The sequence below is a fragment of the Scyliorhinus torazame genome, chromosome 1 (assembly GCF_047496885.1).
Source record: "Scyliorhinus torazame isolate Kashiwa2021f chromosome 1, sScyTor2.1, whole genome shotgun sequence".
Taxonomy (NCBI): Eukaryota; Metazoa; Chordata; class Chondrichthyes; order Carcharhiniformes; family Scyliorhinidae; genus Scyliorhinus; species Scyliorhinus torazame.
The window spans coordinates 164432911-164450789 of NC_092707.1; positions in this window are offsets into that span (position 1 = coordinate 164432911).

Here is a 17879-nt window from a genome sequence, read left to right on the forward strand (position 1 = left end):
ATGCTACCGTGCTGCTAGGACAAAGAGCCCTGCAACCTTTCAAATTCTTAAATGGTTTGAACATTAAGAAATAGACACCCTTTATCAAAGTGGAGAAATGGGAATCATGGGACATCACCACCACCTCTTCCCCTGCCTCCCCCCCCCTCCATGTTGATGGAACCTGTAAAATCTGTCCCATCTACCTAGCAGCAGCTCAGAAAAGGGGCTCTGTCCAGGTTTGAATGCATCCTATGTCTCTGGAGCCAATTTCTCCAAAACGGGAACTATTTCTACAGTTACCAGTCTGTTCGCAGTTGATTTGCTCTCATCTGATTAATCTGCTGTCGCCATCTCATTTTCAGCCTCTGCACACACCATCTTAGAACTTTGATACTTATCGTTGTCCTCATTGTCCTGCGCAGATTGGGTATTCCTTGTGACCATCTCGTCACTGCTGCTAACTCAACTGAATAGCCTTTCAAATTCTTCCTCTTCTGACTCATCATCTTATTCTTCACTTTCCTCATTGTAATCGCGGTCATCGTAATCATCATCATCGTCTGCGATGGCTTCTCCTATTAAGTAGGACATTGGTCGTGGAATTGTGTGTTCAAGCAAGAAGTGACCAATTTCAAAGTCGGCAGTGAATCTTGCTGCAGAACCTTCATCCAACTCTCCATGCACTGGAACTTCAGGAGGACTAAATAAATTGAAGAGTCATTTGGTACAGTTCATGTAACTGTTCTATCAGTTGCCTGACGCTTATTCTTCTGCCTCATTTTAATGGCTTTCAACGTGACATTTTTTCCTTTCTTCCAGTCGATCTGGCACCCTGTACATCCCGTGATTTTTGGTTCATCAAAGAAAAAGTCTGCAACTTTATTTGGTATCTTTTCGTCACTCCCTCATTTGTGAAATACTCATTTGGCTCAAACTTAAACTCCAGAGCAAAGCTCATTAGCTGTCCAGGATCTGAAAATTTTACGTTTACATTTTGTAGATGCTTTAGGATGGGCTCAACATGCTCCTGCATAACGCAACTGAGCACATCCACATTTTTGAAGACGGTCAACCAGAATTCTGGAATTCCCTTTGGCTCCTCATCTCTTTATCTGGCTTACCTTCCTCCACTTTTACTTTTGCTTGTATCTCATCGGATAACAGGGCCATTATATCTGGTTACCAGTTGCAATGATTCTCCTTTGCCACGTTGTCTGGCATGTACAGTCACTTAACTAGGTTCAGGGCCTCACACGCGTCCGCACCTATGATGGACTATCGCCACCAAAGGGTCCGGCTCAACCTCCTCCCCCACTGCCCTTGCTAGTGCCGTAAACACTCCCGCCCAGAGTCTCTCCAACTTTTCGCAGCCCCAGAGCATGTGTGCTTGATTCGCTGGTCCCCGCCCACACTTCTCTCACTCGTCTGCAACCCCTGGAACAACTCACTCATTCGTGCCCGAGTCATATGGATCCGTTGTACGACCTTGAATTGTATCACAAGGAGGTTGCATTTACCCTTTGTAGTGCCTCACTCCATACTCCCCAGTTTATCTCCCCTCCCAGCTCCCCTTCCCTCCCAGCTCCCCTTCCCACTTGTCCTGAACCTTGGCCACCCGCTCTCCTCCATGTTCTCCCCTTCCACATCCGGAAGCAAGTCACTCCAGCAGGGTGTACGTCGGCAACCTGGGGAACTCTGTCCAAACCTTCCACGCGAAGTCCCTTTCCTGCAGGTACCGAAACTCATCCCCCCTCCGGAGCTCTACACTCTCCTTCAATTCAACTATACTGGTAAACCCTTCTTCCAGATACAAATCCGTCATCTTAACCAGCCCCACTTTCAATACATGCCATCTATCCCCCCTACCCCGCGTTAACGCCGACATCCCCTCTATCCTAAAATGCCTCCTCAGCTGGTTCCAGACCTTCGCCGTGGACGGCACCACAGGGCTCTTCGCAGCGATTTGAACTGTACATGCGAGCCAACGAGAAACAGAGTGCCTCGGACGAAACAAAGATTGCGATGCTCCTCACCACCGCAGATCAGCACACCATTGATGTATTCAACTCACTGGTGTTCGCAGAGGGCGAGAACCAATCCAAGTATGACACGGTCCTCAAGCTAGACCAGCACTTTAACGTTGAAGTGAATGAAAGTTTTGAAAGGTATATCTTTCAGCAACGCCTGCAAGGTAAGGATGAGTTCTTTCAACCCTTTCTGACGCACCTCCGCATACTCGCGCAGTCCTGCGGTTACAGCAACACCTCAGAGTCCATGATCCGGGACCAGATTGTTTTTGGCGTTGCCTCCAGTGGCCTACGCCAGCAGCTTCTTAAAATTAAAGGCCTGACCTTAGCGTCTGCGGTGGAAGCTTGTGTCCTCCATGAAAATGCAACCAGCCGTTTTGCCCAATTTCAGGCGACCGAATCGGCACGGAGGGGGTCCCTAGCCGTCGAATCGGCAAGCTAGGCCGCCCACGAGGCCGAACGCATCCAGGCAATTGATTATCTCCCGGCCCGCGGCTCGGACGAGGGCGGCCGTTTCCCACGGTCTCCCGCGCTTGTGCGCGCCAAAACCAATGGCAACATCGAGGGACGCACTGCGCAGGCGCGCCCGATGCAAGACCGAACTGCACATGCGCAGTGGCGTAACGAACGCCGTGACGTCATGACGTGCGGCAACTGTGGAGCTGTACATTTAAAAGGGCAATGTCCTGCTAAAAACCGACAATGCCTACGATGTGGCAAGATAGGCCACTACGCTGCCTACTGTCGAGCGGTTCAACCGATGGATCCTACACATCTCCGACAACCTCGCAGACACGTCTGGACCGTCCAGCCCGTACATCAGGACATCCAGCCAAATGACACAGATGACCAAGATGCCTTCCGGGTTTCAGTCATTGATGTGAACCGGGTCAACACCATCAATCCGGCCGATGAATGGAGTGCCACCCTGACGGTCAATCAATCGCACATCACTTTCCGCCTGGACACTGGCGCATCCGCCAACCTCTTAGCATATTCAGCATTCCATGCCATGAAGGTCAAACCACCTATCCAGCCATCCCGGTGCAAGATGGTTGACTATAACGGGAACGTCATCCCGGCCATGGGATCTTGCCAGCTCCAGGTGACACACAAAACGCACACGGCCACACCCCCCTTTGAAATTGTTGGCTCATCGAAAGATTCCTTGCTGGGCGCACAGGCATGTAAGGCTCTTCACCTTGTACAGCAAATTATGTCTCTCTCTCCAGACAACACATCCGACTTCCTGGATGCTGACTTCAACGCAAATCTCCAATCCCTCCTTGCTCACAACCAGGAGGTATGGGGACACTGCCATACACATACAAAATTCACTTCAAACCGGACGCCATCCCGGTCGTTCACGCACCTCGCAGGGTTCCTGCGCCACTTAAAAACCGCCTCAAGTTGCAGCTGCAGGATCTCCAGGACCAAGGGGTCCTATCCAGGGTCACGGAGCCCACGCCATGGGTCAGCTCCATGGTGTGTTTCAAGAAGCCCTCTGGCGAGCTCCGCATCTGTGTAGACCCTAAAGACCTAAATAATAACATTATGCGGGAACACTATCCCATACCTAAACGAGAAGAAATCACCAGTGAGATGGCCCAAGCCAAAATATTCACCAAACTGGATGCTTCCAAAGGATTTTGGCAGATTCAACTGGACCCGTCCAGCCGAAAGCTATGTACTTTTAACACCCCTTTCGGCAGATTCTGCTACAACCGGATGCCATTTGGCATCATCTCGGCATCCGAGGTCTTCCACAGAATAGTGGAGCAGATGATGGAAGGCATCGAAGGGGTACGCGTATATGTGGACGATATCATCATCTGGTCCACCACTCCGCAGGAGCACATACATCGTCTCCAACGCGTTTTCGCCCGCAAACGAAACAATGGCCTGCGCCTCAACCGCGCCAAGTGTGCCTTTGGCCAGACCGAATTGAAGTTCCTGGGGGACCACATCTCCCGATCAGGGGTCCGTCCCGATGCAGACAAGGTAAGCGCCATCACAGCCATGCCGCGGCCGGCCGACAAAAAAGCTGTACTACGATTCCTGGGCATGGTCAACTTCCTCGGGAAATTCATTCCCGACCTTGCTTCCCACACAACGGCTCTGCGCCATCTCGTAAAGAAATCTACAGAGTTCCAGTGGCAACATACACACCAGCTGGAATGGGAGAAGCTCAAACACAAACTTGCCACGGCACCAGTGTTGGCGTTCTTCGACACGTCTCGTCCCACCAAAATCTCAACTGATGCCAGCCAATCTGGTATTGGAGCAGTGCTCCTGCAGAAAGATAACACGTCGTCATGGGCCCCGGTTGCCTATGCATCACGGGCCATGACCCCTACGGAACAGCGCTACGCGCAAATTGAAAAAGAATGCCTGGGCTTGCTAACAAGTTCCACGATTATGTATATGGTCTTCCACGATTCACGGTCGAAACTGACCACCGCCCCCTGGTCAACATAATAAACAAGAACCTGAACGACATGACCCCTCGTCTCCAGCGCATCTTACTTAAACTCAGGAGGTATGATTTCCAACTGATCTACACTCCAGGGAAGGACCTCATCGTGGCGGATACCCTATCCCGAGCAGTGAGTACACCACCAGATGCGGAGGGGTTCGTATGTCAAGTTGAGGCACACGTGGCTTTGACAGCGGCAAATCTGCCAGCTAACGACCCCAGTCTGGCCCGCATACGCGCAGAGACAGCGGCCGACCCCCTTCTACAGCGAGTGATGCGCCACATGACGGAAGGTTGGCTCAAAGGGCAGTGCCCGCAGTTCTATAATGTGCGAGATGACCTAACCACCATTGATGGGATCCTTCTGAAGCTAGACAGGATCGTCATTCCACACAGTATGCGCCAGATGATTCTCAATCAAATGCACGAAGGCCACTTGGGAGTCGAGAAGTGCAGACGGAGGGCCCGAGAGGCGGTATATTGGCCGGGCTTTCCATAATAGTTCATAAAGCTCAAAAATAACTTGAGCTTTGACAAATTCCTGGGCTCAGGAACTTCCTTAATGGCTCAATTTTTCCCCTCCACAGGAGATAGGCCTTGTGCAGTGATTCTGTGGCCAAGATACTCTACACTCAGTGCCGAGAAAATGCACTTGCTCCTCTTCAGATGCAATCCCATCTCGGAAAACGTTTTTAAAACTTGATCCAGATTGCGATGCTCACCCTCAGTCTTCCCTGTAATATAAATGTCATCCAAGTAGATTGCCATAAGACATAGGAGCGGAAATAAGGCCATTCGGCCCATCGAGTCCACTCCACCATTCAATCATGGCTGATTTCAACTCCATTTACCCGCTCTCTCTCCATAACCCTTAATTCCTCGAGAAATCAAGAATTTATCAACTTCTGTCTTAAAGATACTCAACGTCCCGGCCTCCACCGCCCTCTGTGGCAATGAATTCCACAGACCCACCACTCTCTGGCTGAAGAAATTTCTCCTCATCTCTGTTCTAAAGTGACTCCCTTTTATTCTAAGGCTGTGCCCCCGGGTCCTAGTCTCCCCTGCTAATGGAAACAACTTCCCTACATCCACCCTATCTAAGCCATTCATTATCTTGTAAGTTTCTATTAGATCTCCCCTCAACCTCCTAAACTCCAATGAATATAATCCCAGGATCCTCAGACGTTCATCGTATGTTAGGTCTACCATTCCTGGGATCATCCGTGAATCTCCGCTGGACCCGCTCCAGTGCCAGTATGTCCTTCCTGAGGTGTGGGGCCCAAAATTGCTCACAGTATTCTAAATGGGGCCTAACTAATGCTTTATAAAGCTTCAGAAGTGCATCCCTGCTTTTATATTCCAAGCTTCTTGAGATGAATGACAACATTGCATTTGCTTTCTTAATTACGGACTCAACCTGCAAGTTTACCTTTAGAGAATCCTGGACTAGGACTCCCAAGTCCCTTTGCACTTCAACATTATGAATTTTGTCACCGTTTAGAAAATAGTCCATGCCTCTATTCTTTTTTCCAAAGTGCAAGACCTCGCACTTGCCCACGTTGAATTTCATCAGCCATTTCTTGGACCACTCTCCTAAATTGTCTAATTCTTTCTGCAGCCTCCCCACCTCCTCAATACTACCTGCTCCTCCACCTACCTTTGTATCATTGGCAAACTTAGCCAGAATGCCCCAGTCCTGTCATCTAGATCGTTAATATATAAAGAGAACAGCCGTGGCCCCAACACTGAACCCTGCGGGACACCACTCGTCACCGGTTGCCATTCCGAAAAAGAACCTTTTATCCCAACTCTCTGCCTTCTGCCTGACAGCCAATCGTCAATCCATGTTAGTACCTTGCCTCGAATACCATGGGCCCTTATTGTACTCAGCAGTCTCCCATGAGGCACCTTATCAAAGGCCTTTTGGAAGTCAAGATAGATAACATCCATTGGCTCTCCTTGGTCTAACCTAGTTGTTATCTCTTCAAAGAACTCTAACATGTTTGTCAGGCACGACCTCCCCTTACTAAATCCATGCTGACTTGTCCTAATCCGACCCTGCACTTGCAAGAATTTAGAAATCTCATCCTTAACAATGGATTCTAGAATCTTGCCAACAACCGAGGTTAGGCTAATTGGCCTATAATTTTCCATCTTTTTCCTTGTTCCCTTCTTGAACAGGGGGGTTACAACAGCGATTTTCCAATCCTCTGGGACTTTCCCTGACTCCAGTGACTTTTGAAAGATCATAACTAATGCCTCCACTATTTCTTCAGCTATCTCCTTTAGAACTCTAGGATGTAGCCCATCTGGGCCTGGAGATTTATCAATTTTTAGACCTCTTAGTTTCTCTAGCACTTTCTCCTTTGTGATGGCTACCATATTCAACTCTGCCCCCTGACTCTCCTGAATTGTTGGGATATTACTCATGTCTTCTACTGTGAAGACTGACGCAAAGTACTTATTTAGTTCCTCAGCTATTTCCTTGTCTCCCATCACTAGATTACCAGCGTCATTTTGGAGCAGCCCAATGTCTACTTTTGCCTCCCGTTTGTTTTTAATGTATTTAAAGAAACTTTTATTATCATTCCTAATGTTACTGGCTAGCCTACCTTCATATTTGATCCTCTCTTTCCTTATTTCTCTCTTTGTTATCCTCTGTTTGTTTTTGTAGCCTTCCCAATCTTCTGACTTCCCACTACTCTTTGCCATATTATAGGCTTTCTCTTTTGCTTTGATGCATTCCCTAACTTCCTTTGTCAGCCGTGGCTGCCTAATGCCCCCTCTGATAACCTTTCTATTCTTTGGGATGAACCTCTGTACTGTGTCCTCAATTACTCCCAGAAACTCCTGCCATTGCTGTTCTACTGCCTTTCCCACTAGGCTCTGCTCCCAGTCGATTTTCGTCAGTTCCTCCCTCATGCCCCTGTAGTTACCTTTATTTAACTGTAACACCTTTACATCTGATTCTACCTTCTTTCTTTCAAATTGCAGATTGAATTCTACCATATTATGATCACTGCCTCCTAAGTATTCCCTTACTTTAAGATCTTTAATCAAGTCTGGCTCATTACATAACACTAAGACCAGAATGGCCTGTTCCCTCGTGGGCTCCATCACAAGCTGTTCCAAAAAGCCCTCCTGTAAACATTCAATGAATTCCCTTTCCTTGGGTCCACTGGCAGCATTATTTACCCAGTCCACCTGCATATTGAAATCCCCCATGATCACTGTGACCTTGCCTTTCTGACATGCACTTTCTATTTCGTGGTGCATTTTGTGCCCCTGGTCCTGACCACTGTTAGGCCTGTACATAACTCCCATTATGGCTTTTTTGCCTTTGTGGTTCCTCAACTCTACCCACACAGACTCCACATCATCTGACCCTATGTCGTTTAGTGCTATTGATTTAATTTCATTCCTAATTAACAAGGCAACCCCGCCCCCTCTGCCCACCTCTCTGGCTTTTCGATAGGTTGTGAATTCCTGGATGTTTCAATGCCAGTCGTGAACCCCCTGCAACCACGTCTCTGTGATGCCTACCACATCATACCTGCCAGTCACAATCTGGGTCACAAGCTCATCTACCTTGTTCCGTACACTGCGCGCATTTAAATATAGCACCTTTAATTCTCTATTGACCGTCCCTTTTTGTTTTCTTAGTGTTGGACCTTGGCTTACTGAGCCTTTCCATATACTGTGTCATATTTTGTGGGATGGGGACTATCGTAACCTCTCCTGAGTTCTGTCTTTTCGTGCTTTTTTGTATTCCTAAGCAGTTACGCTTCCCACTGATTACTTCACCTCTTGGTTCCCTGACTTTCCCTTCCCCCCCCCAATCTCTAGTTTAAGTCCTATTGACCACCCTATTTACTCTTTTTGCCAGAACACTGGTCCCAGCTCAGTTCAGGTGGAGACCATCCCAACGGTATAGGTCCCCCCTGTCCCAAAACTGATGCCAGTGTCCCATGAAAAGGAACCCCTCTTTCCCACACCACTCTTTCAGCCACGTGTTAACTTCCCTTATTCTTGCCTCCCTATGCCAATTTGCACGTGGCTCGGGCAGTAATCCGGAGATTATGACCCTTGAGGACCTGTTTTTTAAATTTGAATCCTCGCTCTTTATAATCACTAAACAGGTCCTCTTTCCTGGACTTGCCTATGTTGTTGGTACCGACATGGACCACAACAACTGGATCCTCCCCCTCCCTCTCCAGTATCCTTTCAAGCCGTCTGAGGATTGCCATCTGAGGAATGCCTTTCTTTTTAAAAAAAAAAATGTTTTATTGAAAAATGTTTCGATCAAAATTTTTTCCCTTTACGGATCAAACGTAACAGTAAAGAAAGTTTAACAATAAACAAATGACTAATCAACATGGTAATCTAATCGTTTAACATAAACTAAAACTTCCACCCCCCCCCTCCCCCTGGGTTGCTGCTGCTGGTCATCTGTCTTCCCTCTAACGTTCCCCTAGGTAGTCGAGGAATGGCTGCCACCGCCTGGTGAACCCTTGAGCCGATCCTCTCAGGGCAAACTTTATCCGCTCCAGTTTTATGAATCCCGCCATATCGTTTACCCAGGCCTCCAGTCCGGGGGGTTTCGCCTCCTTCCACATGAGTAGAATCCTACGCCGGGCTACTAGGGACGCAAAGGGAAGAATGCCTTTCAACATGTTGCCTATCATCCTCTGAAAGATCGCCAGACTGGAAGATATGGCAAAAACCAAACAATCACATTTGAACTACACCCTTCACGCATGTTGGTCATGCATGTTCATGGTCACATACTGCTTCGAATCTTTCTCTAGTAAGACTTGTTTAAACATCTTGCCTTCCACAAGAGTTGCAAACAAATCTTCCATCCTAGGGAGTTGCAAACAAATCTTCCATCCTAGGTAATGTATAAGCATCTAACTTGGTAACATAGTTAATGATGAGATGGTAGTCACCATATCATCTTCAGGACAGGAACGATTGGAGCTGCCCAATGAATAAATTGAATGGGCTCAATGATTCCAAGCCTTTGCAGTCGTCTCAACGCTTGCTCCAGTTTCCTCCTTATGGCATAGGGCACTGTCCTGGCCTTGAAAAAGAGTGAGAAGTAGCCTCAAGATCTATATACAGCTTCACAGTAGTACCACGCAATGTACCCAGTTTGTCCTTGAACACGTCCAGATACTCCTTGACAACATTCTCAGTCACCCTCGTGTTTGATCTCACCCCACTTCAATGGAATTTTGCTGAGCCAGTACAGCGCTAGCAAATTCGACCCCTTTCCTTTGACCACAAGAAGGCGTGCATATGCTTTTTGACCATAATATGCAATATGGATTTCCAGCACCCAAGAAAAGGTACAGTCCGAACACTATTCTCTGCCGCTCAGTTAGAATCCCATGTCGGCTTGTCAGTCTCTTCACTAATTATAGACGCAGAGGCTCCTGTATCCACCTCCATCTTGTTTTGCTTACCATCGACCATCACTGTAGTAAAAATAGACTCAGCTTGTGCCTCATTCACATTTCACATGCCGTAAGCATATCTAATTGATATGTCGCTGATTGGGGCTTCTTTGAATTTAAATGTTCTTTGCACCCCTGCATTTCTTCACTAAATGTCCCTTCATTTTGCACCGGTGACAAACTACAATCAGAAATTTGCAATGATTCACATAGTGTGGCCCACTACATCTAAAACACTCCACTGCTTTCACCTTTTTTCTTGTAACCTCTTTCTTCATTTGATGCCGTGACCCCGCCTGAGCAACAACATTCACCTTATGAATATCTTCAGCATTATGGCATCCATTTCCATGCCCTGCAGAATTTCCAACGCCTCCTTAAAAGTCAGTGTAGCTTCACCACAACCAATGCTAAATGCTGTCCTTGTTGATTCCACAGGCCAGCCTACCTCTGAGCAGATTTTCTAAAACTGCTCCGAAATCAGAATGTTCTGAAAGCTGTCGTAATTCTACCACAAAGTTAACTGACCTGTTAATTGTCACAATTGACCTGCTTTTCGAAAATGGCTATGAAATTTGAATCTTTGAACAATCACCGAGGGGCTTTGGGCTATGGCGATTCTGGACCAGAACAATTAAATTTGCAAATGAAATCTTCCCTGGCTTCCATGGCATGGCCGATTCATCATCAACTAAGACTTTGCCCCATACACATTCAGGAAAATAGAGTACAGTTATATCTAATCTTCTATTCCATTTGTAAAAATGAATGCTGCAACCTCTTCACATCCATTTGTAAAAATTAATGCTGCAACCTCTTCACATACTCAACGGTCATCGCTTCCCTCATTGAACTCACCAACCACCCCGAACACAGCCATGGTGCTGCTAACTTGAAATGCCATCGAATAAACCAACAATGAAAACTAGCTACTCACCGAATGCAATCTTGTGTTGCCATGCTGGACATCGAAAAACATTGTTTTCTTTTCTTGCCATATTCTCCCTGTCGCCAGAAAGATGTGGCATCTTGAGACCACAAAGTAGGTAGTTGAATACGTTGTTTAAAAGAAACGTCTTTATATCAATAAATAACAAGTTTAACAGCAACAGATTTCAGCAGAACAGTAGTAATAGTAATAACGATGAAAACAGGAGTAGTAAAACAGGTCACCCTCTTAAACTGAAGAACCTGCCAAAACCAGCACATGCTCAGAACCCTCAACAGCTGCCAGTAAAACAATTATACAGGAGAAAGGCTTATAAGAGCACCCTGCACCTAAAAGTACCCCGCAACAATCTGAAATTATTGAACTCAACATAAGAGTTCAAAAGGCTGTTAATTGCCTAATCAAAAGATGGGGCACTGTTCCTTGAGCTTCAGTTGAACTTCATTGTTCTCGGCCCCACACTATTTAAGAGGTCAGGAAATGAGTGGGGCAGTTAATTAAAATGACAGGAGACCAGAGGTTCAGGGTCATACTTATAAAGAGACCGGAGGTGTTCTAAAAAGCAGTCACTCAATTCTGCATTTAGTGTCCACATTATGAGCAGTGAAATTGAAATAAGTCCTCAAGAGAATGCAGAGAAAATTTGTCATTGATTATGACAGGTTTATTGTCTCATAATCTAATGGTACAAGGACTACGGGCTACAGATTTCTCAATAGGGCTAAGAGATGCAGAGGGTGCTGTGAGGAATTTTTTTTTAAAAAAGTGAATAACTCTTGCTGTCTGTGAGGATAGTGGAAGCAGAAATATCAATAACTTCACAAGAAATTGGATAGATACTGGAGGGTAATAAACATGAAAGACTATGGGGATGCAGCAGGGGGAAAGCGATTGATTGGATTGCTCTACAGAATTGGTAAGGACTACATGGACAGAATCATCTCCTTCTAGGCCATGATGGCCAAGTACGAGAAAGTTGCAGTTTCACCTGAAAACAAGGTATAGAAGCTTGGATGATGGGAAGGGGGAGGTAAAAGGGCAGATATTGCATCCATTACACTTACATGGGAGAGGGGGTGGTTAAGGATGTCACGAAGGAAGTGGTCCCTTTGCAGTGAAGGTAGGGGTGGAATGATGCGTTTGATAATGACATCTTCTGGAGGTGGTGGAAATTGAGGATGAGCCATCAAATGCAAAAGCTGGTGGGGTGGAAGGTGAGGACAAGAGAAACCTTATCATAGTTTTTGGAGGGAGTGGAATGGGTGCAGAAGATGGAACAAGTATTGTCAAGGGCCATGTCATTTAGAGGGTAGGGGAGAAAAGGAAGCCACACTGAAAATGTTTGTATGGAATTAAACATTGTCGGGACAGTTGCTGGGCAGGAATTGGGAGCAATATTCTCCCACCCTCCTTCCTGTAGATGAAGTATGGGGAAGTAGCTGTGGACTCAGAGAGCTTATAATGAATATTGTTCAAGCTTATCCCCAGAAATGGAGCCAGGGAAGTTTGCGTAAGGAATAAGTCAGAAATAGACCATCGAAGGCAAGATTGGAAATTGGATGCAAGGTTGACTAAACATTTTTAAAAATCCAAACACATCACCTATGGACATTAATGCTGGATGAACAAAGGTAACAATGTGAGGAAGCGCTGTATCAGTTAGGGATGGAATAATGAGCCCCCGCCCCCCCCCCCCCCCCCCCAAGAACTGCACACAACATTTATAGTTCACCCATGTCCCACCACTGCACAGCTGTTTTCTCTGGCATAAAGTAAAAACAAATTCCTGGTAAAATTGTGGGAGAACCAAAACTAGGAAGAATGCAATGACAATCTGAAATTTCACTTTATGTAATGCTCTGAATAATTTGGTCAGACTTATTTCACTACACCCAACCCTTGTACATCTTAAATGCAAGTAAAGCAACATTACGTTATTTGAGTAAATGTAATTAAAATTCACCAGCCTAATAGGTCCTAACAATTAATATGCTGAGTATTTATGCTAGAGATTACCGGTTGGCTTAAAATAAGACTGAAAGCATCTAAACTAGATGACAAAGAGTTGAATATTGTTGGAAACAACTTGTATTCATCCAGCACCCAATTTTAACTCATCTCAAAATAATTTATAAAAGGTAGCATTTCTTTACATTTACTGGTTATGGAGTCAAGATAAGCTGATTGGTTTACCAATGGTGCAATTATTGGAGGTAGGGTGGTCGGGATATAGGTACACCTCTGCCCTTAGAGGTTCTCTCAGAACTATTCAAAGTCCATTGAAACCATTTTAATAATGAAATCCAAAAGATACAGTTCGTAACAACACACTCCTAGTACCACCCTGGCATTTCAGCTTGAACCTTTTGGAGTGAAGTTTGCTACTTTCAGACATGGAGATAAGAATATTAGCAATCAAATCAATCTAATACCACAGAGACACTATTGCCAAATTTAGGAAAACTTACCTCAAATTCTGGGACCCATCTGCAAAGTGTCTTCAAGATGTCGATGCCAGTGTTATGTAGTTACATTGTGTACCTTGTGTTGCCCTATAATGTATTTTCTTTTCATGTACTGAATGATCTGTGGAGCTGCTCGCAGAAAAATACTTTTCACTGTACCTTGGTACATGTGACAAGAAACAAAATCCAAATCCAATACAAGCATAACCAATTTGTATACATCTGCACATTCAATTTACATGACTGAAACAGAGGATTATAAAACTTGGACAAGTATTTTCTTAAAATGCTGTTAAGTTTACTAGGAACTAAGAAGTTGTGTAGGTGACCCAAGATGCAATCTTCCTAACAGCATTAAAAGGTGCTGGTTTCCAGTATCTACATAAATCCATTTGTGCAGGAGGACTGCCATTGGAATGGGTTGTTGCTCATGATTTCGTTGGATGGTCACATTTAAAAATTATTTATACAGAGGGGAAGGCAGGCAAGGGGTTTGGGTCTTCCGAACCTGATGTATTACTACTGGGCGGCAAATGTGGAGAAGGTGCGGAGCTGGGTCAGAGGGGTTGATTCCCAGTGAGTCAGAATGGAGAGTTTGTGCAGGGGGTCGGGATTGAAAGCACAAGCAACAGCACCCCTCCCGATAGCCCCGGGGAAGTACTCAGGGAGTCCGGTATTAATAGCTTCATTGAGAATTTGGAGGCAGTTTCGCCAACACTTCGGGTTGGGGGCAGGGTCAAGGGAAATGCCGACTCGGGGGAAACCACAGATTTGAGCCAGGGAGGTGGGATGGAAATTTTCGGAAATGGGAGAAGGGGATTAAGACACTGAAAGATTTGTTTCTTAGGGGTCGGTTTGCAGGATTGAAGGAGCTGAGGGCAGCACAGTGGCGCAGTTGGTTCGCCCTTCTGCCTCACGGCGCCGAGGTCCCAGGTTCGATCCCGGCTCTGGGTCACTGTCCGTGTGGAGTTTGCACATTCTCCCTGTGTCTGCGTGGGTTTCGCCCCCACAACCCAAAGGTGTGCAGGCTAGGTGGATTGGCCAGGCTAAATTGCCCCTTAATTGGACAAAATCAATTGGGTACTCTAAAAAAAGGATTGAAGGAGCTGGAAGTGAAGTATGGGCTGGGGCAGGGGGAAACGTTTAGATACATGCAGGTTCGAGATTTTGCCAGAAAGGAGACACAGAACTTTCCGGAGGAGCCGGCCTCCACATTGCTGGAGGAGGTGCTGACGACAGGGGGACTGGAGAAGGGGGTTGTGTCAGCGGTTTACGGAGCTATTTTGGAAGAGAACGTACCACTGGAAGGGATCAAAGCAAAGTGGGAGGAAGAGTTGGGAGGGGATATGGAGGAGGGGTTCTGGTGTGAGGTGCTCCGGAGAGTGAATGCCTCCACCTTGTGCGCGAGCTTGGGACTGACACAGCTGAAGGTGGTATACAGAGCACACCTCACGAGGGCATGGATTAGCCGATTCTTTGAAGGAGTAGAAGATGTGTGTGAACGTTGCGGGGGGGGGGGGGGGGGGGGGCTAATCACGTTCATATGTTTTGGTCCTGTCCAAGGCTAGAGGATTACTGGAAGGAGGTTTTTAGAGTAATTTCTAAAGTGGTGCACGTGGAACTGGACCCAGTCCCCGGGTGGCCATATTCGGGGGTGTCGGACCAGCCAGGGTTGGTAATGGGTGCGGAGGCAGATGTTCTAGCCTTCGCCTCGTTGACCGCCCGAAGGGGGATCCTGATGGGGTGGAGAGCAGCCTCTCCACCCTGTGCCCTGGCGTGGCGGGGGTCTTGTTGGAATTCTTGACTCTTGAGAAGGTTAAGTTTGAACTGAGGGGGAAGGATGGAGGGGTTCTACAATTCATCGGCATTATTCATCATGCACTTTCAAGAACTGGATAACATGGAACATTAGTTGGGTGGGGTGGGTGGGAGGGTTGGGGAGAGGGGGGCGGTTTGTGTTGATGGTGACTATGGGTGATTCCTGATTCCTTTTTGTTATTTGTTTATGTGAACATGTGGTTTGGTGGGAGGATGGGATTGTTGTTATTGATATGGGGATTGACATATGTGTTACTGATTATTGTTTATTATTGGTGGGTGTAAGTTTGGCAGAAAATGTGAAAAAGGAGATGTATAAAGATATTTTTTAAAGGATTTAGATTTACTGGAAACTTTCACAACCTGAAAGTGAGACTTCTTAAAAAAAAAAAATTTTTTTTAAGCTGTCCATTTAAACAATTGACAAATTTAAACAAGGAACTACAAGCACAAATTTTAATTTTTGAAGTGAAAATACCTCTGATGAATTCAACCGATGAAGCATCAATGATCACAATCCGTGATCTGAAAATTGCAAACCTTCTTTCTTGCTACTGGAAATGAACCTGGTCACCTGTAAATACCATAGTCATCACAAAAACCGCAAAATTTAATTTATTGATCTCGAATTTTCTGACTGGCGGAACGCAAGAATCCCTAAAGTTTCTCTTTGTGAATCATAGTATTTACAGTGCAGAAGGAGGCTATTGGGCCCATCGAGTCCTCACCGGCCCCTGGAAAGAGCACCCCACTCAAGCCCACAGCTCTACCCCATCCCCGCAACCCCGCCCAACCCTTTTGGACACTAAAGGCAATTTAGCGTGATCAACCCACACATCTTTGGACTGTGGGAGGAAACTGGAGCACCCGGAGGAAACCCAGGCAGACACGGAGAGAACAAGCAGACTCCGCACAGAAAGTGACCCAAGCCTGGGAATCAAATCCAGGTCCCTGAAGCTGTGAAGCAACAGTGCTAACCACTGTGCTACTGTGCCGCCCCTGTAACAAGAAATTGAAGTAGAATTATGCATTTAACACTTTTGCTAATTTTATGAACACGATTATCCACCGCTATGCTTCATAATCATGCTTTGCATTCAATTTTGCTGGGGCAGCAACTTGGAAAACTTTCAATTCAGTAGACTGTCAATATTATAGCTAAATCTTAATGATTTATGTACAAAATCTTTTTTTATATAAAGTCCAACCACAAAATGTTTCCTCCAACTCCAGCAGAAGAGCCTCATTATGCCAGACCAATATAAACCGTGTTATCCCAAGTTTCCAATAGTGTTTATCAATATTTTAATAGGTACCACAAAATTTAATTTTCTAAAGCTTTAAGATCCAATCAGACGTATTGATCTATGCTTAAGACAGTACTGGTACAAGAACCTATCAGTGTGCCCTCGCAAACAGTGTCCTAAATTCTATGTGGAAAGCCTGAGCATTTTAATTTTGTTAGCTAGTTTCTCTCGTTACTACTTGTGAAAGTGCAGGCAGTCCTTGACTTTATGATGTCCCAGTTACAACGAACGACATTTAAAACCCTTATAAATTGAGACTATTTCAAATTTACGATGTTGGTTCCAACTTGAAGACTCCACGCTGATGTGTTGTGTACCCTGGGATAACACAGGCTGCAACTGGATGCAGCTTTAACCAAAAGATACTCCAGACATTGTAGTTAGTTCAATCTGATTTATTGAACCAGTAGCACAGTTCTCTAGAAGTTCGACTCTCTGCTAACCTAAGTGTGGTTACTCTGTCTGACTGAACCAGACTAGCTCTTAGCCACGTACTTAAGGTGTGATACCGTACATGCATCCTGACTCACTCTGTAGATGTTCATCAGTGGAAAGAGGCGGAGTGTGAGTGCCTCGTGCCTTTTATAGTGAGATACCACCCCTGAGTGTCCTGCCTGCTCATTTGGTCATGTCCTGTTCTCGGTGTTCATTAGCTGCCTGTCTGTATATCATTGTCGGCATGTCTGCATATCATGACATCTCCCCCTTTATTTTATGTTTCATTGGCACATAGGAACGCACTTACATGTGGTGGCATATATTAACATAGTTACAAGCGGTGGCATATGTGATCGTATTCACATGTGAAGGTAGCGGCCTAATGTGAGAAAACAGAGCATAGCAACAAAACTGTTCATAAGTCCAGTCTCTGGGGCTTGCGTCTGAACCTTGTCGACCGCCGGAGGTGGTGGGGACGACGGCGCCTTGACAGGCGGGATGGAAGCCTGATTGGTGGCCTCGTAGTTCGAGATATCAGGAGGTGGCAAAACAACGGACGGAAACAGAGAAGAAAGCGGTTGCGGGCAGGCAACTTTGCGCAGTGCCCGTCTGTTTTGTCGCACAACAGAACCATCAGCCATAAGTGCAACATACGAGCGGGGCGCAGCCTGTCGAACGACGACAGCTGGAGCAGACCAGCCACCATCCGGTATCTTGATCCTGACAATGTCTGCCGGGGATAACACTGGCAAATCGGTGGAATGAGCATCATAGCCCTGCTTTTGCTGGTTTCGGAGCTGCTGCACCTTATGCAGCACCGGGAGGTGATCCAGGTTGGGCAAGTGTATGGCTGGAAGTGTCGTCTGCAGATACCGGTTAATCAGGAGTTGACATGCCAGTGGACAGTGGGGTCGCCCCAGTGGACAGTGGGGTCGCCCTATACGCAAGCAGCGCGAGG